The following is a 27,066-nucleotide window of genomic DNA, read 5'->3' as shown; positions in this document are numbered from 1 at the left end:
CAACTTCGACCAGTTTGGCTTAGTAATCCTACAGTTAGTCAGGCTGTGATACCAACGCTGTCGGGACCCCGATCCTAAGCCACAGGAATCCAGCCTGTAACACATCGCATCCCTTTGTGGTGTCACGCACGGTTAACTCCACGACTGCAGCCTTACCTTAGCCGGGACCGTTTGCATCTTTTTACTCACGTATGCGATAGTGTCGCTAGCAATCCAATGTCAAAGAACCCGGATCGACATGTCTAGTCATAAACCAAAGTGGCAGTTCCGCACAAGGACAGGCATACATGACCCAACAAGGCAGGTGTCGGTCATCAACGAACGTAGACGAGTCGTAGCAAGCTACAAGGACTCCATTACGTCACGTGACATTTCCCCAAAGGGGACAGACACAGCAGCTAAGAAGGACACATGTCGGTCAACCAATGTGTCCGGAGCAGTAGCGAACTACCAAGGCTCGTTGGATCACAAAGGGGCATTTCCTTGTAAGGAGTGCTACTAAAGTTCACGACTAGGTATTCGAACCCCATACATATCAAGTAAGACACACGTACGCATGGCATACCGATATGTATAGATACATCGATGGCATCACAACATAACCATAACCATACAAGCTTTATTTAAGAGGCTCGGAAGAGCCACACACATAATATTACACAGTAAGGGTCTCACGACCCATAATAGCAGTCATACAATACAAGCCAGCGGAAGAGTCATAAACTGTCTGGGTACAGACAGGGCAACTAGTAGGCACGTGGCCTGACTATACTACAGAGCCGACGTAGGGCCAGATCGTAGCTGGGACACCAGCTACTCGTCGTCGTCGATGTCTACGAAGAACCCTCCATTAGGGTCATTAGCAACCTTTGCAACATTTATTAAGCAAACATGAGTACGAAGGTACTCAGCAAGACTTTAGGAGAACTAACTACTCATGCAAGGTATCAAAAGGTATTGTGGGGTTTCAGGCGGAAAGCCAGCATTTGACTCGTGGCTAGACAACTTGCTTTTTGAAATTAGTTTTGACAACTTGATTTCTCGCACACGAGTCCACTAACACCACAACAATACACTATCGTGGAATCATTCCGTCTCCATACGGAAATGCCGTCCACGACACTCACGCTTATCTTGACAATTTTATGAGTAGCCATTGAAGTTATCTATGAACAACATATGTCTCCAAGTAGTCCATATCCGCGGACGCGGCTATTCGAATAGATCATAACCCTGCAGGGGTGTACTTTGTCACACACGCTCTCGCCACTTATCGCCATGTGCACGTCATGCACCTCGGCAACCTTCAAGCGGAAGCCCAGCGAGGGAGTCGGCCACGACCGTTAACCACACTAGTACATAGTCCAGGTTTATCGCCTATCTGAGAGTAACCCGTACGGAAGTCCGGCCGAGGTTTCCGCCACGGCCTCAAATGATGTGCGCAGGGTTCCCAAGCCTACCATCCGGGTGCCACTTGGTACACCGTGCCACTGCCTACCGCATCACGGTCCACCTCTCAGGTCAGCACCATGCACGGCCTCCAGCATTTCTATAAACACCAGAAACTACTTGCAACTCCTGGACCGAGTACTACGCGATTAATAGGCCGAGCGGGGTCATATTTCAGGGCCCAGCATGTGGTAGTATCTAGTCTTGGATTACATACACGGAACTCAGTTCCTAAGGACAGTTCCAATGAAACAACCCGCCATGTACTCCTACACAGCCTTTCACCGGTACCTTTACCAAATCAAGTTCAACACACGACCTTTGCTCACCAAACACATTCCACATTTCTGTTCATCTCCCAGATGACAGACCATACACAACTCTAAGCATAGCATGCATAGCAGGATAAGGCACATCATACCTCTTGCAACTACCAGGTATGCTAGGTTGCAAGGTTCGGCTATTTACTGTGACAAGGTTAAGTCATGCAAAGGAAGTGGGTCCAAATATCGTGGCAAAATCAGTTGAAGCATTTGATCCTAATGCAATAAATAGGTGCAGGAGCAAGAACATAGGAGTTATCGGGATGATCAAAAGGGTTGCTTGCCTTGTTGCTCAGAGGAGGAACGATATCCGTCAGACGGATATTCGGTGGAATCCGGGGGTGCGGAGCCTACCGAAATGAATGGCAACAATCAATAACAATCATATGCACTCAAAATGATGCATGAGCATGGCAGGAGAATGCAAGGTGATAAGTTATTATTTTCAGCATGTAATAGGTTTAGAGTTGATTTGAATCACATTCAAATAGCAATTCAAACGGGGTATTCTCGGATACCGGTTTAATTGATTCGACCTGATGCTCAGATCAACTTGATGTTAACATGCATGAAATGTCATGTTATGGTACTGATTTGTAATTAGGGCAGTGTGTGATCATTTCATATATAATGAAATTTGAATATTTTTGCAAATTCCATTTATAAAGTGATTAAAAGAATTGAATTATTCCTTATTTCACAATTTATGGTTCTGTAACTTTTCAAACATAGTTGAAAATAACATAATCAGAATCCTTGAATTTTTCTGAAACTTTTTCATATATAAATTATTTTCATTGGAGTTACCGATTAATTTCTATGATTTTTACAAATTTTAGCAATTTCCTGAATTAGTTTTAAACTGGAAATTCCATTTATTGCATCAGGCTGACGTCAGTAGGTCAGCCGACCTGTTCAGGTCAAACCTGACAGGGGGGCCCCACTGGTCAGCCTCTCTGGGACGAATCCCGCGCTGACCAGCCCTAACTGAGGTTTGACTTGGCCTTGGGCCCACTTGTGAGCGAGTGATTAAGTCACTAATCGGCTGGGTTAGCTTGCCACGTCGACCTCCACCGGCAGCGAGGTCGTCCTCGCCGGCGGGAAGCCTCCGGCGACCACCAGCACGGCGGAGGGGCTCGGAAACGGCGCACAGGGGGCCAAATGCTGCGCGGAGAGCACCAGAGGAACGGCACGTCTCCCGCAACTTCATTTCTGCGCCTAGCCGGGGCTGATCTGGCCGGAGATGACGCCGGCGACGAGCTTGGCGGTAGCCAAGGCTCGGCCGTCATTGGGGTCTTTGAATCAGAGGGATCTACGCTCGATTCTTAGCTGCTACGGCATCTACGCGTCGTCCTGGAGCTGTTGGTGCCCTCGGAAGGACGAGCTGGACATCGGAGGGCTGCTGGCGACGAGCGGCAGCGGCGGTCCTCGTCGGGCTCCGGTGAAACTAGGGCTAGAGGAGGGGATCGACGGGGAAAACTTAGGGGAAACGACCGCATGCTCACAGGGAGTGCAGAGCAGAGCTTAGACGGCTCGGGGAAGGCCTGGGGGCGACGAATCGACGGGAGAGGTCCGGCGGCCGGAGGAGGAAGACGACGGCGTTGCGGCCGTTGCAGGGCTCGAGGAGGCTTCGGCTTCTGCAGAGACGACCAGGGCGACGAGGCGGAGCTAATGGCGTGCTCCGGGACCGGATCCTATGGCCAGGGGCACGGGCAGCTCGAGCTCGAGCTCGGCTCTAATGGCGGCAGCAGGGAGAAGGAGGGGATCCGGGAGGAGGGGAAGAACCGAGGCAGGGAATGGATAGGGGAAACTCTGGGGAGCTTATCCCCGTCGTCGCCAGCGCGAACCGGCGGCCAGGCAGGCACGCACGTGCGTGGCCGCGCCGGAGGAGGCGGCGGCCACCTCCTGCTGCCTACTGGCGCGAGGGAGGGGACGAGCGGGGAGATGGGCCGGGCCAGGCTTGGGCGACACGTAAGTTTTGTTCCCATTTTCTCTGTTTTTGTTTTTCTGTTTTGCTAATTATTGCTTTGCTAATTATTTCAGCTCCAAAACAAAAAGTAAAGACTATTTTAGACCTCCTGAAATATTTATTATAATATCCCCACTCATTTCCAAGACTTTCAACATTTTTGGAAAATTATAGTTTCTGATTTCAAGTTTTTAAATTTGAAACCAGTGGCTTTTGCATTTATTTAAAATGCTTAAAGTGTCAAGAAAATAGTTTTCTCCAATGCTCATTTACTTTCATGATTTATCAGAAAGTTTGAACATTTCTTGAGGCCATTTTGGGTTCATTGATTTTGAACTAGTTGAAATTTCCTTTAATTGAAATGGTGGCTAGGGTTTTGAGTTTTTCCTTTACCACTTTGTTGTTTTTTTGTTGAAACTTCTTAGATGCAAATGCAAAGAAGACACGAGCACAATGCTATCTTGCTTAAGGGTTAGGGATGTGACAACTCACCCCCACTCAAAAGAATCTCGTCCCGAGATTTAGAAGTCGTCGGGAATAACGCAGGATATTCGAGTCGGAGACGATCTTCTCTTTCCCAAGTTGCCTCCTTTTCAGAATGATTTGACCATTGAACTTTAAGAAACTTGAGGTTTCGACGTCGAGTGGTACGCTCAACTTGATCAAGAATACGCACGGGGTATTCTCGGTAAGAAAGGTTATCTTGTAGATTAAGCGTTTCATGGTCCACTTCGCGGATAGGATCCGAAAAGCAACGCCTGAGTTGCGAGACGTGGAAAACATCATGAACCTTGGAAAGATGCGGAGGAAGTTCCAACTGGTAGGCAACTTCTCTTCGTTTGGCAAGAATGCGAAAAGGTCCAATGTAACGAGGAGCCAACTTGCCCTTGATACCGAAACGATGGGTACCCTTCAAAGGTGTAACCCGAAGGTAAGCCTTCTCGTCAACTTCAAAGGTCACAGCCTTATGATGACGATCATACTGGCTCTTTTGACGAGACTGGGCTGTTTTCAACTTTTCACAAATAATGCGAACCTGCTCTTCTGCATCCTGGATCATGTCCGGGCCAAAGAGTTGCCTCTCTCCGGTTTCGGACCAATTAAGAGGGGTTCGGCAGCTTCCTCCATAGAGAACTTCAAAAGGGGCTTTGCCTAAGCTTGATTGATAACTATTGTTATAAGAGAATTCGGCGAATAGAAGGCACTTCTCCCAATTCATACCGAACGAAATAACACAAGCTCAGAGCATATCTTCTAGAATTTGATTCACTCTTTCTACTTGACCACTTGATTGAGGATGGAAAGCAGTGCTAAAAGATAGGTGAGTCCCCATGGCATTCTGAAAACTTCCCAGAAGCGAGAAGTAAAGATACTCCCACGGTCCGAGTTAATTTCCAAGGGAACACCATGAAGAGACACTATTCGAGAGATATATAACTCTGCTAGCTGGCTAGCTGTTATACTCTCACGAACAGGAAGAAAATGAGCCACTTTGGAAAGACGGTCAATGACCACAAAGATAGCATTATTTCCTTTCTTGGTCTTGGGAAATCCGGTAATGAAATCCATGCTAACTTTATCCCATTTCCATTCAGGAATAGCTAAAGGTTGAAGGGTGCCAGCAGGCCTTTGATGTTCTGCCTTAACTCGGTGACAAACGTCACAGTTAGCAACGAACTCAGCAATTTCTCTCTTCATCCTAGTCCACCAGAACCTCTGGCGTAGGTCCTGATACATCTTAGTACTACCGGGATAAATGGTGAGAGGGGAATCATGAGCCTCCTTAAGGATTAACTGCCTTAGATGCGGGTTCTTAGGAACCACTAAATGATTCTGGAAGAACACCACACCTTGATCATTCATGGAAAATTCTTTAGCGTTTCCGCTAAAAATATTCTCCTTGATCCGTGATATACCCTTGTCACGCTTTTGGCCAGCTATAATTTGATCCTTAAGAGTAGGCTTCGCCACCAGGGTAGAAAGGAATCCTTGAGGAACAATATGAAGATTCAACTTCCGAAAGTCCTCATGGAGAAGTGGTTGACCTTGTTGTAGCATCAAATTGTTACAATAAGATTTACGAATTAGTGCATCGGCCATAACATTGGCCTTCCCCGGGGTGTAAGTTATCCCTAAGTCGTAATCCGAGATCAACTCAACCCACCGTCTTTGCCTGAGATTCAAATCCGGCTGGGTGAAGATATATTTCAGACTTTGGTGATCAGTGAATATTTCGCAACGATTACCCAAAAGGTAATGTCGCCAGGTTTTTAGTGCATGGACCACAGCTGCAAGCTCAAGGTCATGTGTGGGATAATTATCCTCATGTGGACGCAACTGTCGAGATGCGTATGCGATCACATGACGATCTTGCATGAGAATGCAACCTAATCCTTGTCGCGAGGCGTCGCAATAGATAACAAAGTCCTTAGAAAAATCTGGTGGTAGCAACACAGGTGCGGAAGTCAAGCGTCTTTTCAGTTCCTGAAAACTATGCTCACACTGTGGTGTCCACTCGAACTTTTTATCCTTCTTGAGGAGTTCAGTTAGAGGCTTTGCAACCTTGGAGAAATTCTCGACGAAGCGGCGACAATAGCTCGCTAGACCAAGAAAACTCCTAACTTGCTTAACCGATTCAGGTTGAGTCCAATCAAGGACAGCTTGAACTCGCTCGGGATTGACAGCAATACCCTTACCAGAGATTACGTGGCCTAGATAGGTCACTTCTGGTAACCAGAATTCACATTTTGAAAATTTGGCATAAAGGCGATGCTCTCGAAGTTTCATCAATACCAGCCTTAGATGCTCGGCATGTTCTTGTTCATTCTTTGAGTAGATGAGAATATCATCGAGGTATACCACAACGAATTTATCCAAATACTCCATGAAGATTGAATTCATCAGCCGAGAGAAGGTGGCTGGGGCATTGGTTAAACCGAAGGACATAACGGTGTACTCATATTGGCCATAACGAGTAACAAAGGCCGTTTTTGGAATGTCCCCGTTCTTAATCTTGATTTGATGGTATCCCAACCTCAAATCCATTTTGGAGAAGACTGAGGATCCAGCGAGCTGATCGTACAGGTCGTTGATCCTGGGGAGCGGATACTTGTTCTTAATGTTGACCAGGTTAACTGGTCGGTAATCTACAACCATCAGATCCGTTCCGTCTTTCTTCTTGACGAAGAGGACGGGACAAGCCCAAGGAGAAGAGCTAGGACGAATGAAACCTTTGTTCAAGGCCTCATCTAATTTCTTCTTAAGTTCGGCTAGCTCCAGGGGTGCCATCTTATAAGGTCTTCTGGCTATTGGGACAGTTCCCGGAACAAGATCTATTACAAACTCTACATCTCTGTCAGGTGGAATTCCTGGCAGTTCCTCTGGAAAAACATCCGGGAAGTCACGGACTACCGGAATGTCTTCAAGTTCCGGAAGAGGGTTGGCATTTAGGGAATAGAGTTGGCATTTGGCAACTCGAGTAGAGAAATTTACTATCTCACCCGAGGGATGGGTAAGCTGGACATTTCTAGATTGAGTATCAATCTTGGCATAGTGAGCTGACATCCAGTCCATGCCCAAGATGATATTAATATCCGAAGATTTCAATGCTATCAATGAAGCTAGAAAAACTAGCCTGTCTACTAGAATTTCATTATCATAGGTTATCCTAGAGGTTTGCCATTTACTACCAGGGGTTTGGACAACCAATGGGGTTGGCATATCACAAAATGACATGTTATGCAACTGTGCATAGCTTTCTGAAATGAAGGAATGAGAAGACCTAGTGTCAAAGAGAACGGACGCTGGGTGATGATTAACAAGAAGCGTACCCATCATGACGTCGGGATCCTCTGTAGCTTCTTCTGCTGACACATAGTTCACACGGCCACGTGCAGGAGTTGGCTTCACATAGAACGCTTTGCCCGACTTGGCCTGCCCGACGGACTTTCCGGGTTGCTTGGCACCCACATTCTGAGGACACTCACGGGAATAATGCCCTGGTTCTCCACACTTGTAGCATATCACCTGGTTGGCACATGGTGCAGCATTGCTAGCTGGACCACCATAAGCTTTTGCTGGAGGGTTGGCCTGATTCGTCTGAGGCGCCATGTAGGATGGCCTCGGAGTGTATCTTGGCGGCAGAGAACTGTTTGGAACCCACAGCATGCGTTTTGGAAACGTGGAACCAGAAGACGAGCCGAAGTCACGGGAGTGCTTCCTTGTGGCTTCGAAGTCAGAATGACCAGTCTCCGCACTGATCGCTTTGTTGACTAGGGCTTGAAAACTTGCACACTCATGGAGGCGCAGATCACGACGGAGCTCAGGGCTCAGACCCTTACGGAATCTTGCTTGCTTCTTGGCATGAGTAGACACCTCCTGTGTTGCATAGCGGGCGAGGTTACCGAACTCGCGGCTATAGGCATCCACAGACAACTTGCCCTGAGTGAAGGCACATAACTCCTCTCTCTTTCTGTCCATCAAGCCCTCTAGAATATGGTGCAGACGAAAAGCTGCACTGAAGTCTGCCCATGTGGCCACTGGTTCAGCGGGACGCATAGCTTCAAAATTCTCCCACCACAGATTGGCGGGTCCCTCCAGGAAATACGCCGCAAAGGTCACCTTGTCGGCCTCAGACACATTTGCAGAGCGAATCTTGCGTGAGATGCTGCACAACCAGTCATCAGCGTCGAGGGGATCGACGGAATGATGAAACTTTGGAGGATTCAGCTTCACAAAGTCATTGAGGGACACTGCAGCATTCCTAGGCTGTCGAGTCGTATTCTGCTCAATACGCTCTAGCAGTCGGTTGGTCTCCCTTTTGTTTCTTTCTGCCTCAAGCATCACTTCTACCAGAGAAGGTGGGTGAGGCAGGTCTTCCTGCGACGCTTGACTACCCTCACCTTGCTCATGAGCAGGGGCACGGTTCAAGCTGGTGGACACCATCCTGACAAACAAACTCATAGCTTAGACCAATATCAAATCAATACTGGCTATGGATTAAGAATGTACTGAACACACAGAATGCGGAAATGAATATCCGAACAACATGGTAACAAGCAACTGCTATATATACACCATGGTTCATACACACCCTTACATAGCTCAGTACAACCTTAACCGTAGAGCAAACTGCTGAAATTGTGAAACTACTCATCAGAGGCGTACAAGCTTCCTATACATTATTTATCTAGGCCTCCGGAATTCGTTTCACATTACTACCATAATTCACAAGTCACGCAGGACTGTGAACGTACGGCTACTACCATACTATCCTTCCGCTCACAGCTCAGGCATCCGCATAGAACATCTCATAGAGATTACCTCCATGACCTGGAAGTTCAACCTGCGGATCAGGAAACACTCTAGCCTGAGATCCCTGGGATCCATAAGGACACGGATGTGGCCTTGGTCCCCTGACTGGTGGTAAGAGGGTTCCCCGAAGAGGTGTAACTCCTCCTATAGCTGGCCAATCAACGTGGGCCGGAAGATGGTTCCTAACAGGGTTCAACATCTCCATCTCTCCATACCCTGTGTGGACTACCGGTGCCAGCTGCGTCAAAGCTGTCTACAGACGGGCACGGGTAGCATAAAGCTCCATGCGAAGAGCACGAGCATCCTTGTCTCTGTTCTCTAGCATCTCAACAGTGGACTGCAGAAGTGGATCCTCCATAGAAGAATCAAAATAGACTCCACTGAGGTATCCCTCTTCACCAGACTGAGAGGCCGGAACATAGCAGAACTCTGAATTCTGCAGTAGTGCATGTCTCGCTCTCATAATAGTCAGCATTGAATAGGCAGCATCTTGTACTGCCATGTCAACAGTGACTCCCAACCCATAGGACCAATGGATTGGCTTCTCCGCTCCAGGGTAGTCTGGAAATACCCTAACAGTGCAGATGTACTGGCTCTGGTTGAAGTCTCGGTACTGTTCCTCTACCGTGTACTCGGGGTACCAGCGGTAACCGCACACCGACATCACCCTGACCAGCATGGCCGTATGACCCGGTACATCAATGCACCTGGTCAAACGTACCACCTGACGAGAAGGACGAACAGGCACGTGTAAATAGAGAGTAATGCAAAAGCATTAGAGCTCTGAATGCAAAATTGGGCAGCATAACGGCTGTAAATGCTCAAAAAAATTTTTTGAGACAACCCAAAAATAGAACAGCGTAACCACTCAACTATCAAGTTCAACTCTCTGATCATCAAACTTACTTCCTGCTTCCTAGGAATAAAATAAACCCAATATCTCTCGACCCGTAGTCCTATAAGCTACCGATCGGAAACACGAGCCTAGGAGAAGATGAGAAATCTAGTCCTTAATTCCCGCGGAAAAGACGAGGATGACCAGGATAGAATATGTTGAGAAGAGAACAAGAGTGTTACGTTCCCTTCCACAAACAATTCCCCTATATATAACTAAGAAATTCTAGACTCAACTTCGACCAGTTTGGCTTAGTAATCCTACAGTTAGTCAGGCTCTGATACCAACGCTGTCGGGACCCCGATCCTAAGCCATAGGAATCCAGCCTATAACACATCGCATCCCTTTGTGGTCTCACGCACGGTTAACTCCACGGCTGCAGCCTTACCTTAGCCGGGACCGTTTGCGTCTTTTGACTCATGTATGCGATAGTGTCGCTACCAATCCAATGTCAAAGAACCCGGATCGACATGTCTAGTCATAAACCAAAGTGGCAGTTCCGCACGAGGACAGACATACATGACCCAACAAGGCAGGTGTCGGTCATCAACGAACGTAGACGAGTCGTAGCAAGCTACAAGGACTCCATTACGTCGCGTGACATTTCCCCAAAGGGGACAGACACATCAGCTAAGAAGGACACATGCCGGTCAACCAATGTGTCCGGAGCAGTAGCGAACTACCAAGGCTCGTTAGATCACAAAGGGGCATTTCCTTGTAAGGAGTGCTACTAAAGTTCACGACTAGGTATTCGAACCCCATACATATCAAGTAAGACACACGTACGCATGGCATACCGATATGTATAGATACATCGATGGCATCACAACATAACCATAACCATACAAGCTTTATTTAAGAGGCTCGGAAGAGCCACACACATAATATTACACAGTAAGGGTCTCACGACCCATAATAGCAGTCATACAATACAAGCCAGCGGAAGAGTCATAAACTGTCTGGGTACAGACAGGGGAACTAGTAGGCACGTGGCCTGACTATACTACAGAGCCGACGTAGGGCCAGATCGTAGCTGGGACACCAGCTACTCGTCGTCGTCGATATCTACGAAGAACCCTCCATTAGGGTCATTAGCAACCTCTACAACATTTATTAAGCAAACATGAGTACAAAGGTACTCAGCAAGACTTTATGAGAACTAACTACTCATGCAAGGTATCAAAAGGTATTGTGGGGTTTCAGGCGGAAAGCCATCATTTGACTCGTGGCTAGACAACTTGCTTTTTGAAATTAGTTTTGACAACTTGATTTCTCGCAGAACGAGTCCACTAACACCACAACAATACACTATCGTGGAATCATTTCGTCTCCATACGGAAATGCCGTCCACGACACTCACGCTTATCTTGACAATTTTATGAGTAGCCATTGAAGTTATCTATGAACAACATATGTCTCCAAGTAGTCCATATCCGCGGACGCGGCTATTCGAATAGATCATAACCCTGCAGGGGTGTACTTCGTCACACACGCTCTCGCCACTTATCGCCATGTGCACATCATGCACCTCGGCAACCTTCAAGCGGAAGCCCAGCGAGGGAGTCGGCCACGACCGTTAACCACACTAGTACATAGTCCAGGTTTATCGCCTATCTGAGAGTAACCCGTACGGAAGTCCGGCCGATGTTTCCGCCACGGCCTCAAATGATGTGCGCAGGGTTCCCAAGCCTACCATCCGGGTGCCACTTGGTACACCGTGCCACTGCCTACCGCATCACGGTCCACCTCTCAGGTCAGCACCATGCACGGCCTCCAGCATTTCTATAAACACCAGAAACTACTTGCAACTCCTGGACCGAGTACTACGCGATTAATAGGCCGAGCGGGGTCATATTTCAGGGCCCAGCATGTGGTAGTATCTAGTCTTGGATTACATACACGGAACTCAGTTCCTAAGGACAGTTCCAATGAAACAACCCGCCATGTACTCCTACACAGCCTTTCACCGGTACCTTTACCAAATCAAGTTCAACACACGACCTTTGCTCACTTAACACATTGCACATTTCCGTTCATCTCCCAGATGACAGACCATACACAACTCTAAGCATAGCATGCATAGCAGTATAAGGCACATCATAGCTCAAGCAACTACCAGGTATGCTAGGTTGCAAGGTTCGGCTATTTACTGTGACAAGGTTAAGTCATGCAAAGGAAGTGGGTCCAACTATCGTGGCAAAAGCAGTTGAAGCATTTGATCCTAATGCAATAAATAGGTGCAGGAGCAAGAACATAGGAGTTATCGGGATGATCAAAAGGGTTGCTTGCCTTGTTGCTCAGAGGAGGAACGATATCTGTCAGACGGATATTCGGTGGAATCCGGGGGTGCGGAGCCTACCGAAATGAATGGCAACAATCAATAACAATCATATGCACTCAAAATGATGCATGAGCATGGCATGAGAATGCAAGGTGATAATTTATTATTTTAAGCATGTAATAGGTTTAGAGTTGATTTGAATCACATTCAAATAGCAATTCAAACGGGGTATTCTCGGATACCGGTTTAATTGATTCGACCTGATGCTCAGATCAACTTGATGTTAACATGCATGAAATGTCATGTTATGGTACTGATTTGTAATTAGGGCAGTGTGTGATCATTGCATATATAATGAAATTTGAATATTTTTGCAAATTCCATTTATAAAGTGATTAAAAGAATTGAATTATTCCTTATTTCACAATTTAGGGTTCTGTAACTTTTTCAAACATAGTTGAAAATAACATAATCAGAATCCTTGAATTTTTCGGATACTTTTTCATATATAAACTATTTTCATTGGAGTTACAGATTAATTTCTATGATTTTTAAAATTTTTAGCAATTTCGTGAATTAGTTTTAAACTGGAAATTCCATTTATTGCATCAGTCTGACGTCAGCAGGTCTGCCGACCTGTTCAGGTCAAACCTGACAGGGGGGCCCCACTGGTCAGCCTCTCTGGGACTAATCCTGCGCTGACCAGCACTAACTGAGGTTTGACTTGGCCTTGGGCCCACTTGTCAGCGAGTGATTAAGTCACTAATCGGCTGGGTTAGCTTGCCACGTCGACCTCCACCGGCGGCGAGGTCGTCCTCGCCGGCGGGAAGCCTCCGGCGACCACCAGCACGGCGGAGGGGCTCGGAAACGGCGCAGAGGGGGCCAAATGCTGCGCGGAGAGCACCAGAGGAACGACACGTCTCCCGCAGCTTCATTTCTGCGCCTAGCCCGGGCTGATCTGGCCGGAGATGACGCCGGCGACGAGCTTGGTGGCGGCCAAGGCTCGGCCGTCATCGGGGTCTTTGAATCAGAGGGATCTACGCTCGATTCTTAGCTGCTACGGCATCTACGCGTCGTCCTGGAGCTGTTGGTGCCCTCGGAAGGACGAGCTGGACATCGGAGGGCTGCCGGCGACGAGCGGCAGCGGCGGTCCTCGTCGGGCTCCGGTGAAACTAGGGCTAGAGGAGGGGATCGACGGGGAAAACTTAGGGGAAACGACCGCATGCTCACAGGGAGTGCAGAGCAGAGCTTAGACGGCTCGGGGAAGGCCTGGGGGCGACGAATCGACGGGAGAGGTCCGGCGGCCGGAGGAGTAAGACGACGGCGTTGCGGCCGTTGCAGGGCTCGAGGAGGCTTCGGCTTCTGCAGAGACGACCAGGGCGACGAGGCGGAGCTAATGGCGTGCTCCGGGAGGGGATCCTATGGCCAGGGGCACGGGCAGCTCGAGCTCGAGCTCGGCTCTAATGGCGGCAGCAGGGAGAAGGAAGGGATCCGGGAGGAGGGGAAGAACCGAGGCGGGGAATGGATAGGGGAAACTCTGGGAGCTTATCCCCGTCGTCGCCAGCGCGAACCGGCGGCCAGGCAGGCACGCACGTGCGTGGCCGCGCCGGAGGAGGCGGCGGCCACCTCCTGCTGCCTACTGGCGCGAGGGAGGGGACGAGCGGGGAGATGGGCCGGGCCAGGCTTGGGCGATAGGTAAGTTTTGTTCCCATTTTCTCTGTTTTTGTTTTTCTGTTTTGCTAATTATTGCTTTGCTAATTATTTCAGCTCCAAAACAAAAAGTAAAGACTATTTTAGACCTCCTGAAATATTTATTATAATATCCCCACTCATTTCCAAGACTTTCAACATTTTTGGAAAATTATAGTTTGTGATTTCAAGTTTTTAAATTTGAAACCAGTGGCTTTTGCATTTATTTAAAATGCTTAAAGTGTCAAGAAAATAGTTTTCTCCAATGCTCATTTACTTTCTTGATTTATCAGAAAGTTTGAACATTTCTTGAGGCCATTTTGGGTTCATTGATTTTGATCTAGTTGAAATTTCCTTTAGTTGAAATGGTGGCTAGGGTTTTGACTTTTTCCTTTGCCACTTTGTTGTTTTTTTGTTGAAACTTCTTAGATGCAAATGCAAAGAAGACATGAGCACAATGCTATCTTGCTTAAGGGTTAGGGATGTGACATTCAACCTGACGAATTCCTATATCCTAGTGAAAGAAGGGGACAAGATGCGTCTTTGTGTTGCTTCTACTAAGGATAAAGTGATGGGGTTTATTCATATTTCTTAAGTTTGCTTTGTTTACATCATGTCATTGTTCTCCATGCATTACTCTATTTTACATAATACTATAGATGCATGCTGGATAGTGGACGATGAGTAGAGTAATAGTAATAGGTGCAGGCAGGAGTTGGCCTTTTGTTTATGGACGTGATGCCTATATACACATGATCATTGTCGTGAATATTGCATAACTATCTGCTTTTTTGTCAATTTCCCAACATGAATTTGTTTACCCATGATTTCATGAGAGATGCCATTAGGGAAAGGTATGTCCCCTCAGTCTATTCACAACATATAGATAAAACCTTCAACACCTTCCAGCCATGTACTTGTTTTTATTTTATTTTGCTATCTACAATTATCTACACACCTCGCTTGCTTGCGAATAACCAGACAAGACGATTGACAACCCTCTTGGCCGCGTTGGGTGCAAGTTGTTCATTCTTATGTGTGCAGCCATTGAAGATAATTTTGGTTGATATTCCTATTGGCTCGATAAACCTTGGTTTCATAACTAAGGGAAATACTTACCCACATTGTGCGGCGATAACCTGTTCCTCTTCACGGAAAACCCAACGCAAATCACAAGTGTCATGAAGGATTTTTGGTTCCGTTGCTGGGGAATATCATCAAGAACTACCATGCAACTCCACACAAAATTTCATTCACTTGTCCATATTTTTATTGTCTGGCATATTTAGTTTGTATCATACAAATAAAAATACAAAAAAATATATTTATCTTTGCTTTCTTAGCTTGTTAGTGGATTGCATTTGCGCTCTCTAGTTTGATTGCCTTGCTTGTTACTTTGCTTGCTAGGTCACCATGTCTCAAGGTACTACTATTTTTTGTGACTTATAAACTACCACCCGCCACTAGTGCGGAGGCTTTTGGTGTTAATGTTGGATTACTGAATCTTGTCATGAAAGAGCAATTTTTAGGAAATCCTAGTGAGAATCCCGCTTCACATCTCAAGACCTTTGTTGAACTTTGTGATATGGAAACGAAAAAGGACATGGCTAATGATATTGTGAAATTAAAATTGTTTACTTTTTCACTAAGAGAAACACTTAAAGCTTGGTTTTCATCTTTACCACGTAATAGTATTGGAATATGGTATAAGTGTAAATATGCTTTTATTGCCAAGTATTTTCCTCCTGCTAAGATCATCTCCCTTAGAACTGAAATAATGAATTTTAAATAGCAAGATCATGAACATGTTGCACAATCTTTGGAGAGGATGAAATTGATGATAAGAAATTGTCCCACGCATGGCTTAAACTTGTGGATGATTACCCAATATTTCTATGTTGGACTAAACTTTGTTTCTAGAAATCTTCAAGATTCTGTCGCAGGAGGTACCTTCTTGGAGATGACCTTAGGAGAGGCCACCAAACTTATGGACAACATCATGGCCAACTATTTTCAATGACGTAGCGAAAGAGCTCCGACTGGTAAGAAAGTAAATTCTGTTGAGGAAATCGCTACGTTGAATGAAAAAGTGGATGCTCTTATGACTTTGATTGCTAATATAAATACTCATGTTGATCCTTATGATTTTCCCTTGTATACCTTGATTGAAAAAAAATGATGCTATTGATGTGAACTTTGTGTCGCGAAATGATTTCAACAACAATGCGTATAAGGGTTATTTCAATGCTATGTCGTATCCCGGTAATAATCCTAATAGTTATGGAAATTCTTATGGTAACTCTTATATTAATTCCTCTAAAAATTATAATAGGATACCCTCTAATATTAGAAACACAATAAATAAATTCATTAATTATCAAAAAGTTTTCAATACTTTGGTAGAAGAAAAATTGCATGTTGTTGATACTTTGTTAAAAACATGGATAGGATTGTTCTTGATGTGGAAACTCTTAAAATAGCTTTGCCTCCTAAGCATGATCTTAATGGTACTATTAAACATATCCAAGTTTATATTAATGAAAGTAAAGAGATGACGTCCAAGATGAAAGCTAAGTGGGAATTCTTAGAAAAAGCTCTTCCACCCGGTTTTTACCACAATCATGACGAAGCTCTCAAAATGATTGGTACTTATCCTATTGAATCTTTGTTTACTTATATGAATGTTACTGATAAAGTGATTGGAGATAAGCGAATTCTAGTGAAGGATCTCATATCTGATTGGAGGGTGATGATTTTACTGCTAAAGCTGAAAAAGGTGGGTTTGGAGAGGATAAAACTTTAACTAGTGATGTGCCCACTATTCTCAATTACAAGACCTTTAATTATGATAATTGCTCTTTAGTAGAATGTATTTCCTTGCTGAAATACATTATTATCTCATTCAATGCTTATGAACAAAACAAATCTTTTACTCAACATATAGTGGAAGCTATGGTGAAAGCTTATGATGAGAAACTTGAACTTGAAGTTTCTATTCCTAGAAAGTTGCATGATGAGTGGTAACCCTGTCGGTGCACTAATAATGGGGTACCTAGTGCCCCCAAATTATGCACGGGCGTCGGAAGCATCACCTCTCAAGACCAGAACCAACAACCCAAGATGCTCCAAGAAACCTTGGCATCTGCCGGGGCGAAGGCATAATCATCCTCACCAGGACACGGCAAGGCACCTCCCCGGCAGGCGTGAGCCAGCCTACCATAGCTCCACCTCATCGCTACACCAGTCGCTTGTCGATGAGGTTACGAGCCCCTAGATGGCTAGGTGGCTCTCCCTAGCTACATGGAGCCGCGTCGGAAGACAGATTGTAGCTTGTTGACACCCGTCCATAGGCGTGTCAAGACCTCAAGCCGTGGCCAGTTAATAGGTGGCACACGGCTGCCGGGAACGGACACCCACTCGCCACCTAGGGCTGCATTTATGGCACTCTCTCTTAAGTGCCAGAGTTAGGTATGATAGCACTCTTAGCTATTTAATCATGTCAGTTGCCACTGTGGACGCCCCTTGAGCTATAAAAGGAGGCCCGAGGCAATTTAGGAAATGTTTTGGATCTTCGGGCATTCAAGTGCTTAGAGATTCGGCACTTGGTAGATTAGGTCCCCGTGGGATTAGTACCAAGTGTAAGCATACACACATGCTAACTCTCCCTGGCAACCCTTGCCGGGGTATAGAGCCGTGCAAACTTCATCTTCCCCATTCAATCCACCAAAGCTTGAGTAGGGTTTTACACTTCAGAGCGGCCCCAACCTGGGTAAAACCCCCCGAGTCTCCTCACCGTGTTGTTTTGTAGTCTCTTCTCTTTGTGTGGTACAACCTCCCCACCAGACCACAAGGGGACCAAAGGTCCCATAGGTGAACGTGTGCACACATGAACCAACATCTTTGGCGCGCCAGGCAGGGGGCTTCGTTCACGCAAACCTGAGGATACGAGAAGCATGCTGATCTTCGTCGCGACCTTCTCTGTTTCACGATGGCTCCCAAGAAGAAGACCGATGCAGTTCCTCACCCTTCTACTTCGAAGGCCGCGATGCTTGCAGCCGCGGACTCCGTGGGCGACACGGTCGGCGCAGGAGGCACCGTCATCGTGTCCCCTACGGTCGAAGCCAGAACGAGGGGCGCGAGAGGCGAACAACAGCGATGTCATAGTGAGCCTGTTCCTAGTGCCGTGCGCGAAAGGGACACCCAGGCCCCACACATCCACTGCATCAGTGACCGCGCTCACAACAGCGGCACCCAGTCTAAGGGAATACGTGGTCCACCAGTTGCACCAGCCATGGGCGCGGCTGCTAGGCGCACACCTTGTCCTGAACAAGATGGAGTGCTTAGCGGGGCCGTAGATGCACGCATCCAGCCTCCCACACGTCAGGCCACCATGTCGGCCAACGCATGGCGACAAGGATGCTCTGAGGCTCTTCCAAGTTCCACCAGGAATCGAGCCACATCGTTGTCCGCCTCTTTACCCATGGTGGACACGACCGCAAAGGGAATGTCGATGGCTCAGCTACTCTTAAACTTCCCACCAACGGGTGAAAAGATGGACGAGTGGATAGCCACCATCCAAAGTTTCATCGGCTTCGTCGAAGCCGGCAAATCATAGTAAGCAGGGCCGTCCCATCGTCCACGAATGGCAATGGTGGCCTAAACATACGGTCGGCGTAGCGAGGCCTTGCCGACGGTGCAATCCCATCGTCGATAGCAAGTTCAAGGACAACCGCGACAAGTTCCGCACACTGAAGGCCCGACGAGGCATCTATGGCCTCGACCGGCCCGCACGACCAAGGGAAAGTCCTAGAAGACCGGTGGAAGGAGGATGCATGCACCACCATTGAGCGACATCGGGAAGCACACCGTCAATCCGACAAACTGGACAGTGGCAACCCCGTGCCCGGTGCTGGCGAAAACCTACCTTACGAGGTCGGGTGTCCCGCCTTCACTCGCGAGCTACGAAGGATCCGCTAGCCGTCGAGCCGGGCTTTCAAGCCCGAGTTGATGGAAAAGTATGACGGGAAGCTCAACTCGGGTGAGTTCTTGGGCATCTACACGATTGCCGTCCAAGTCGGTGGAGGAAGAGATGAGAAGGTGCTCGCCAACTATTTCCCTTTGGCACTCAAGCCGAATGTTAGATCGTGGCCGATGCACCTACGAGAGAATTCCATTGCATCGTGGGCTGACATGTTCAATGAGTTCGTTGGTGCCTTCAAAGGTGGCCACCAGGAGCCAGGACAGCCCATCGACTTGCAGGTCCTCCCGCTGAAGGAGGGTGAAACCCTGTGAAAAATACATCCAGAGATTCAGCAGAGTACATCGCAACATTCCGGAGATACATCTCACAGACGTGATTGTCGCATTCCAACCGAACGTGCGCAAAACAAGAATGCAGGCCAAGATGAACGTCAAGCCGACGAAGACCATCAACAATCTGTACACGTTGGCACACAAGTCTGCTCGCGCAGAAGAAGAAGGCGACTCCCCGGAGAGGAAGCAGGCATGAACGTCAACTTTGATGAGGACGACGATGCCCCTGGTTCGAAGGGGAGGAACCAAAAGGACAATAAGAATCGTAAAGGCATGGAAGTGTTGGCCGTTGAAGGCTCTGGCACTCTCAGTGCCGACAAGAAAGTGAATGCCGAGACATCCGGCAAGGGAGCAGCTTCGTGCACTAATTATCGGGAGGCCGCCGCAGCAGAGAATGCCGGAAAGTCTGGTGGGCCATACTGCAAGATCCATCGCACCAAGGGACACGCTCTCCATGAATACCGCCAAGTAGATCAGCTTTTTGAGAAGTAGGAGGCTAAATACGAGAAGCGCGACAAGGAGAAGGGCCAAGATAATGCTGCCGGGAAGGGCTGCGGCGGCAAAGGAGGACGTAGCAGAAGGAAAACCTACCAGAGGCCTCGAGACGAAAGAAGTTGACGACGCGTGTGATAACGAAGATGATGGAGGTGATTCCGGTGACAAGGAGTTCGAGAAAGCAACCGATGCCATGTGTGTTGACGGGGGTGAGTCCTTGCACTCCTCTCACCGCTAGCTCAAACAGTGGGTGCACGAGGTTAACGCCATGGAGCCAGCGGTAGAGACTCGAAGACCACTCAAATGGCCCCGCACGCCTATCATCTTCAACACAGAGGATCACCATGACCGCATTACCGTCATTGGGTGGTTGCGGCTGTTGGTTTCCCCGATGGTCCGCAACCTCAAGGTCAGTAAGTTGTTAGTTGACGATGGGGCAAGGATGAATCTGATTTCTACCGAAGTGGTGAAGAGACTACAGATCCCCGACAGCGAGCTCAAGCCAACGGGTTCATTCCAAGGGATCAACCCCGAAAGAGGCCCGCCAAAGGGAAAGATAACTTTGCCGGTTACATTTGGTGGAGAGTTTAACTACGAGACCAAAAAGGTCGCTTTTGATGTGGTCGAGCTGTCCCTACCATACAATGGAATCCTTGGGCACCCGACCTTGACAAAATTCATGGCAGCATCCGACTATGCCTACAATGTCTTGAACATGCGAGGCCCCATTAGAGTAATCTGCATCCTGTCCGACAAGAAGGATGTCGTCATTTGCGTAGATCTCATGTTTTGAGATGCGGTGGCAGCTGAAATGATAGGAGAATCCACTCCTACCAGAAGCAAGATGAATAAGAAGTCCAATGGAAGCCCTGGCAAGGACTACAAGAAGCGCGCCTCAGTGAAGTGCATTCCACCCGTCGATGACCTTCCGGAGACCTCCACTGGGGGAAATCCAATGTCTCCTACCCTGCAACGAAGAAGGTCCTGGTATGGGAGGATGGATCTGATGGTACATTCACCATCAGCGCCACCCTTAGTGACAAATAGGAAAGCGCACTCATTGCCTTTCTGTGGGCGAATGTCGATGTGTTTGCTTGGCAACCTTCCAAGATCCCCGGTGTTTCCAGAGAGGTAATTGAGCACCACCTTGTGGTCTGCCCTCACGCCAAACCCATCAAGCAGAAGGTTAGGAAGCAGGCCTTGGAGAGGCAACAATTTATGTCCAAGTAAATCAAGAAGCTGGAAGCGGCTGGTTTGATCCGAGGAGTACTATCCAATGTGTTTAGCCAACCCAGTAGTGGTACGCAAGGCGAATGTGAAATGGAGGCTTTGTATTGATTTCACAAACTTAAACAAAGCATGCTTGAAGGACCCATTTCCCTTGCCGTGTATTGATCAGATAGTTGACGCCACTTCCGGGTGTGACCGGCTTTCCTTCCTCGCGCGTACTCCAGATATCACCAGATTTTATTCGCCAAATAGGATGAAGAAAAGACCTCGTTCATAATCCCATGCGGCACATAAAGTTTTGTATGAATGCCTTTCGGTTTAGAGGGCGTTGACTCTGCCTTTGACAGGGTCGTGCAAATAGCATTTGGACCTCAGCTGCACAGGAACGTGAAAGCATACATGGATGACATAGTGATCAAGACCACAGATGAAGCCACCATCGTGCAAGACCTAGAAGAGACCTTTGTGAACCTGCGCAAGATCAACTTGAAGCTCAACCCTAAGAAATGTGTGTTTGGTGTCCCGTCCGGCAAGCTACTTGGGTTCTTTGTGTCTCAGCGAGGTTTGGAAGCCAACCCCAACAAGATCAAAGCCATCGAGCAGATACAAGGCCCCAAGTCAGCCAAGGACATGAGATGCATGACCGAGTACGTTGCCCCGTTGAGTCGATTCATCTCCAAATCCGCCAAACGGGCTTTGCCGTTCTTCAAGATCTTGAAGAAGGCCGGCCTGATGAAGTGGACCCCGGAAGCAGACATGGCACTGCAAGATCTGAAAAAAATACCTCTCTTCCGCTCCCACTTTGGTCGCGCCCAAACCAAAGGAGCTGCAGCTGCTATACTTGACGGCCACAAATCAAGTGGTTAGCGCGGCCTTGGTGGGAGAGCGGGAGATAGATGAAGATGTAGCCTCCATGGTATATGCTACCGGGGATGAAGCCAAAATATCCGCGACAACGCCGAATTCTTGCTTAGAATAAAACCTGTAGGTTAGCTATGAAGGCTCCAAGGAATTCGCGAAGAAGAAGGTGGTGCAGCTGCCAGTGTACTTTGTCAGCTCCCTGTTACACGGGGTTAGATCAAGGTACTCTGGAGTGCAAAAGCTAATCTTTGGCCAGATCATGGCCTCAAGGAAGTTGCGCCACTACTTCCAAGCCCATGAGATCACGTTTGTCACCAATTTACCACTACAACGCATCTTGAGGAACCCCGAAGCTACATGCAGGATTGTCGAGTGGGTACTAAAGCTGTCAAGTTTCGGGATGAAGTACAAACACACTTCCACCATCCAGAGTAGAGCACTAGTGGAATTCATTGTCGAATGGACGCCCACACCAGATGAAGAAGCCCAAGAAACCACTCTCCTCGGCAGGCAAACACCCAAGGAATGGGTCATGTACTTTGATGGTGCCTACTCACTCCTGGGTGTCGGGGAAGGTGTGCTCCTCATCACCCCACCAGGGAGCGCCTCAAGTACATGGTCCAAATGCACTTTCCCTGGGAATAATCTACCAACAATACCGCTGAGTATGAAGGGCTCCTCGTGGGACTCACAATTGTGGTGGAGTTGGGGATCAAGAAGCTGATCATTAGAGGGGACTCCCAGCTTGTGGTGAAGCAGGTCATTAAGTATTATCAGAGCCTGATGATGGAGGCATACGTGGAGGAAGTGAGGAAGTTGGAGGGACACTTTGACGGGCTATAGGCGAAACATGTGCCACGCGTAGAAAACAACATTGTCGATCACGTGTCGAAGTGTGCCGGCAGAAGCTTCCTATGGAACGAGTAGTTTTTGTCCTTCATCTCACTCAACCCTCAGTGTCCCCCTCGACGATGATCCAGAAGATAAGAAAACTGAACTCCGATAAGCATTTCTTGGCAGAGCTTCCTGAAGCGCCTGATAGAGGAGCTGCTGGAGGCGGTTCCGTTTCGCGTGGTGAGCTGCTCCCTCCTGAGGAACCCTGAGTTCTCGTGGTAGAGGCAAACGCTCCGACGAACACAGAAATACCTTTAGTCCTTGCTGTAGAGCCGTAGGCTCTATCTTGGGCACATCACATTGTCCAATTCCTTGAGACATGAGAACTTCCCGAAGAGCAAGAAGAGGATGAAAGAGTAGCCCGCCGGTCTAGTATGTACATGTTTGTCGATGGCACTCTGTACAGAAGAAGGACCAACGATGTGAAATTGAGGTGCATCTGCCGGTAAGAAGGACTAAGGCTGTTGGCAGAGATTCAGGGAGGCATCTGTGGGTCACACATAGGATCAAGGGCCTTTTTCGGGAAAGCTTTCCGCCATGGTTTCTTTTGGCCCACAACCCTCCAATATGCGACTATGCTGGTCACAAAGTGTGAAGCCTGTTAGTTCCATGTCGAGATCATACATCAACCAGAGCAAACCCTCGAGACGATCCCTCTATTCGGGCCCTTCTTGGTCTGGGGGCTCGATATCCTGGGCCCCTTCCCCTACGCTGTCAGGGATTTTGAGTTCTTGTATGGAGCAATCGAGAAGGTCACGAAATGGCCTGAGGTAGTGCTAGTGAGAAAGGTGACGACGTAGTGAGCTATGAAGTTCATAGCCGCAGGTCCATGCCCAGAGCTTTGATGAAGGCGACCTTGCCCTGAGGCGCGCTCAGTTCGCCAAGGGTTCTTCTACCTCTTGAGCTTGCGTTGGTTTTTCCCTTGAAGAGGAAAGTGTGATGCAGCAAAGTAGCGATAAGTATTTCCCTCAGTTTGAGAACCAATGTATCAATCCAGTAGGAGTATCAAGATGAGGCACCAATGTACCTGCGCAAAAACAAACAAACTTGCACCCAACGCTATAAAGAGGTTGTCAATCCCTTCACGATTATTTCCAAGGTGAGATCTGAAGGTGAAAAGCGCAACAAGGTAATTTTGTAGATCTGAATATAGGATGTGAAATAGACCCGGGGGGCATAGTGTTCACTAGAGGCTTCTCTCATGATATCAATTATTACGGTGGGTGAACGAATTACTGTCGAGCAATTGATAGAATCACACAAAGTCATGACGATATCTAACACAATGATCATACATATAGGCATCACGTCCGAGAAAAGTAGACCGATACTTTCTGCATACACTACTATTACTCCACACATCGACCGCTATCCAGCATGCATCTAGTGTATTGAGTTCATAACAAATGGAGTAACGCCTTAAGCAAGATGGCATGATGTAGAGGGATAAATTCATGAAATAGATATAAACCCCATCTTTTTACCCTTGATGGCAACAACACGATGCGTGCCTCGCTACCCCTTCTATCACTAGGTGAGGACACCGCACGGTATGAAACCAAAACCAAGCACTTCTCCCATTGCAAGAATTATAGATCAAGTTGGCCAAACGAAACCCACAACTTGGAGAGAACTACAAGGATACGAAATCATGCATATAAGAGATCAGAGGAGACTCATATAATATCCATAGATAATCTGATCATAAATCCACAATTTATTGGATCTCGACAAACACACCACAAAAAAAGTTACATCAGATAGATCTCCATGAAGATCATGGAGAACTTTGTACTGAAGATCCAAGAGAGAGAAGAAGCCATCTAGCTACTAGCTATGGATCCGAAGATCTGTAGTGAAGTACTCACGCATCATCAGAGAGGCAATGGTGTTGATGAAGAAGCCCTCCATGTCCGAATCCCCCTCCGGTAGGGCACCAGAACGGTCCCCAGATGGGATCTTGTGGAGACATAAGCTTGTGGCGGCAGAAAATTATTTTCGTGGCTCTCCCCTTTGGTTTCGGGATTTTAGAGAATTTATAGGCGAAAGAGGTAGGGCAAAGGAGGCACGTGGGGACCACAAGCCTGCCAGGCACGCCCCCAGGCTGTGGCTAGGGGGCTTGCGATCTCCCCGAGGTCTCGTGCTTGGTTCTCAAGTCCCCTGCGTATCTTGTGTTATGGAAAAAAAGCATCCCGCGGGTTTTATTCCGTTTGGACTTTGTTTAATATTCTTCTCTGAAAAAGGTCAAAAACACGGAAAAAACAGAAACTGGCACTTGGCACTGAGTTAATAGGTTAGTCCCAAAAATAGCATAATCATGCATATAAAACATCCAAAGTTCACATGATAATAGCATGGAACCATCAATAAGTATAGATACGCTGGAGACGTATCAAGCATCCCCAAGCTTAACTCCTGCTCGTCCTCGAGTAGGGAAGTGATAAAGACCGAATTTTTGATGTGGAATGCTACATAACATATTTGTCCTTTGTAACTTATTTCTTGTGGAATGAATGTTCAGATCCGTAAGATTCAGAACAATAGTTTACTATTGACATGAAAACAATAATAATTCAAGCATACTAGCAAAGTAATCAGGAACTTTTGAAATAACAAGGCCAAAGAAAGTTATCCCTACAAAATAATATAGTGTGGCTATGCTCCATCATCCCCACACAACGAATTTAAATCATGCACAACCCCGGTATTGGCCAAGCAATTGTTTTCGCACTCTTACTTTCTCAAACTTTTTCAACTCTCTTGCAATACATGAGCGTGAGCCATGGATATAGCACTATAGGTGGAATAGAGTGTGGTGGAGGTTGTGAGGCAAAAAAAAGGAGATGGTCACATTGACTCGGTGTATCAATGGGCTATGGAGATGCCCATCAATAGATATCAATGTGAATGAGTAGGGATTGCCATGCAACGGATGCACTAGAGCTATAAGTGTGTGAAAGCTCAAAAAGAAAACTAGTGGGTGTGCAGCCAACTTGCTTGGTCACGAAGACCTAGGGCAATTTTGAGGAAGCCCATCATTGGAATATAGAAGCCAAGTTATATAATGAAAATTTCCACTAGTATATGAAAGTGACAAAACAAGAGACTCTCTATCATGAAGAACATGGTGCTATTTTGAAGCACAAGTGTGGAAAAAGATAATAGCATTGTCCCTTCTCTCTTTTTCTCTCATTTTTTTGTTTGGGCTCTTTGGCATCTTTTTTCATTTTTTTGGTGGGAATCTTTGGCATCTTTTATTTTATTTCCTCACATGGGACAATGCTCTAATAATGATGTTCATCACACTTTTATTTACTTACAACTCAATACTTAGAACAATGATGACTCTTTAGGAAATGCCTCCGCCGGCAGTGTACCAGGATGTGCAACGATCTAGCTTAGGTTATGTCGTTGAAACATCTCGCTAGCTATCTTACAATCATGCAATGGCAATATGAAAGTGACGGCACATGTCATGAGACGTAACGGTGGGAGTTGCATGGCAATATATCTCAGAATGGCTATGAAAATGCCATAATAGGTAGGTATGGTCGCTGTTTTGAGGAAGGTATATGGTGGGTTTGTGCATCGGCAAAAGTTGCGCTGCACTAGAGAGGCTAGCAATGGTGGAAGGGTGAGTGTGCGTATAATCCATGGACTCACATTAGTCATGAAGAACTCATATACTTATTGAGAAAGTTTTACTAGTAATCGAAACAAAGTGCTAAACGCATACTCCTAGGGGAAGGGTTGGTAGGTGTTAACCATCACGCGATCCCGACCGCCACACAAAGGATGACAATCAATATATCAATTATGCTCCGACTTCCTAACATAGCGGTCCACCATACGTGCATGCTACGGGAATCACTAACCTCAACACAAGTATTTCTAGATTCACAACACCCTACTAACATGATTCTAATATTACCATATCCAAATCTCAGAACTAATTGTGAGGAATCAAACTTCTCTTACTAATCAATGCAAATGAATATGGAAGTTTTTATTATATCCTCTTTGGATGCCTATCATCTTTAGGACTAATTTCATAGCACAAGCCAATTACCAAGTTACTTAGAGAGTGCATTCTCAAAAAGATATAAGTGAAGATCGAGAGTTTTTATTTCTTCAAAATACGACATCGTCGTGCTCTAAAAAGATCTAAGTGAAGCACTAGAGCAAAGTTATCTAGATCAAAAGATCTAAGTGAAGCACTAGAGCAAAGTTATCTAGATCAAAAGATATGAGTGAAGCTCAATGTGTATTCTAACAATTTCATGATGAGTGCATTTACCTCTCAAAAAGGTGTGCAGCAAGGATGATTGTGACAAAAAAAAGCAAAGACTCCTAT

The sequence above is a fragment of the Hordeum vulgare genome, chromosome 7H (assembly GCF_904849725.1).
Source record: "Hordeum vulgare subsp. vulgare chromosome 7H, MorexV3_pseudomolecules_assembly, whole genome shotgun sequence".
NCBI classification, from domain to species: domain Eukaryota; kingdom Viridiplantae; phylum Streptophyta; class Magnoliopsida; order Poales; family Poaceae; genus Hordeum; species Hordeum vulgare.
Note: the sequence above shows the minus strand (reverse complement) of the source record.